Genomic DNA, 2,472 nt, shown 5'->3' on the forward strand with positions numbered 1-2,472 from the left:
AGTACACGTCACGCCACTCGCGCCGCACTCACACACAGCGCTGCAGAGAGATGCAGATCTGCAGCACACAGGGGAGGCCCATATATGGGCATACAGGAAGACGGCTGAGACTGCTGAGTGTACTGAGAGCTCTGATGCTATTATCACTGCTGTGATCCGCTAGATAAAGAATAGAGAGCCAGAAATCACAGAATGTTCCGAATATCCCCACAGGAAGAAAGGGTGGGGGGGGGGATGTGCTGATTCTGTGACACTAGAAAAATTGTCATCTCGCCATGGGGATCTCTTTATTGTATAGATCTGTCTTTATATGGAAGCTGCTGCACTGATCCTTTGTCCGTTATTTACTATTTATTTTGTTATTATTCTTTTTTTCTGGAACATTACAGAGATACAACCAATCTATATAGAACATTTAAAGGGACACTGTAGGGGGGTCGGGGGAAAAGTGTTGAACTTACCCGGGGCTTCTAATGGCCCCCTGCAGACATCCTGTGCCCGCGCAGCCACTCCCCAATGCTCAGGCCCCGCCTCCGGTTCAATTCTGGAATTTCAGACTTTAAAGTCTGAAAACCACTGTGCCTACATTGCCGTGTCCTCGCTCCTGCTGATGTCACCAGGAGCATACTGCGCAGGCACAGACCATACTGGGGCTGCGTAATACACTCCTGGTGACGTCATCGGGAGGGAGGGTGAGGCCGTGCAGGCACAGTGGTTTTCAGACTTTAAAGTCGGAAATTCCAGAAGTGAAGCGGAGGCGGGGCCGGAGCATTGGTGAGTGGCTGCACGGCACAGGATGTCTGCGGGCGTACATTTGAATACGGCGCTGGTAGACTTGGGCGCAGGATCCAGCTGTTAAATGGCTGGTCCTGCTTCTGCACAAGTCCAGGGCGTTTTAATTACTATTCCCCCTCCAGGCCGCCATGGATAGTGGGGGAATGAAATAATTCGGCTTCCAGCGATTGCTGGAGGCCGAATTATTGTGTTTTTTAAACAACTTCGGCTCCGTCTTCTGACGGAGCCGACCTTCCTCACTGAGCGCCGCTATAGACTGATTCCCATTACAGTCTATGGCGGCGCTGGCTGCGCCCAAAGCTAGCAGCGCTGAAAAGCACTGCTCCGGTCTGCGGGGGGCGGAGCATCGGTGAGTGGCTGCGCAGGCACAGGATGTCTGCGGGGGGCAGAGCATCGGTGAGTGGCTGTGCAGGCACAGGATGTCTGCGGGGGACCATTAGAAGCCCCGGGTAAGTTTAACTCTTTTCCCCCGACCCCCCGACAGTATCCCTTTAAGTGTTATGCTAGGTATGAACAATATAATTTTCTGTCAGATTTACTGTCAGATCAGATATTTCCGACAGGTCTAATCTTATTTCCTATCGATTTTCCGTTCACTTCTATGAAAAATTGATCGGAATATTGATCGGAAATCAGATTGGATATGTTGGAAATAATCGATCTGACAGTAAATCTGCCAGAAAATTGCATCATGTATACCTAGCATTGGGGCTCTTTTTACACGTATGCCTGGTACACATGATGCAATTTCCCGTCAGATTGACAGTCAAATCGATAATTTCCGACAGGTCCGATCTGAATGTTTTTCTGAGCGATTCTGTATAGAAGTGATTGGAAAATTGATCAGAAAACAAAAATCGGAAATCAGAGCAGACTTGTCGGATATTATCGATTTGACCGTCAGTCTGATGGGAAATTGCATGGGGTGTACCAGGCATCAGAAATGCGATCGCAGTCACAATTACACTGCAATACCTTCATGTTATCATTTAGTATTTAAATAGCGCTGACATCCTCTGCAGTGCTGTACAGAGTATATATTGTCTTGTCACTAACTGTCACTCAAAGGAGCTCACAATCTAATCCCTACCATAGTCATGTGTCTATGTATGTATCGTGTAGTGTGTGTATCAAAGGAGCTCACAATCTAATCCCTACCATAGTCATGTGTCTATGCATGTATCGTGTAGTGTGTGTATCAGAGGAGCTCACAATCTAATCCCTACCATAGTCATGTGTCTATGTATGTATCGTGTAGTGTGTGTATCAGAGGAGCTCACAATCTAATCCCTACCATAGTCATGTGTCTATGCATGTATCGTGTAGTGTGTGTATCAGAGGAGCTCACAATCTAATCCCTACCATAGTCATGTGTCTATGTATGTATCGTGTAGTGTGTGTATCAGAGGAGCTCACAATCTAATCCCTACCATAGTCATGTGTCTATGTATGTATTGTGTAGTGTGTGTATCAGAGGAGCTCACAATCTAATCCCTACCATAGTCATGTGTCTATGCATGCATCGTGTAGTGTGTGTATCAGAGGAGCTCACAATCTAATCCCTACCATAGTCATGTGTCTATGCATGTATCGTGTAGTGTGTGTATCAGAGGAGCTCACAATCTAATCCCTACCATAGTCATGTGTCTATGCATGTATCGTGTAGTGTGTGTATCA

Source organism: Hyperolius riggenbachi, chromosome 5 (assembly GCF_040937935.1).
Source record: "Hyperolius riggenbachi isolate aHypRig1 chromosome 5, aHypRig1.pri, whole genome shotgun sequence".
Classification (NCBI taxonomy): Eukaryota; Metazoa; Chordata; class Amphibia; order Anura; family Hyperoliidae; genus Hyperolius; species Hyperolius riggenbachi.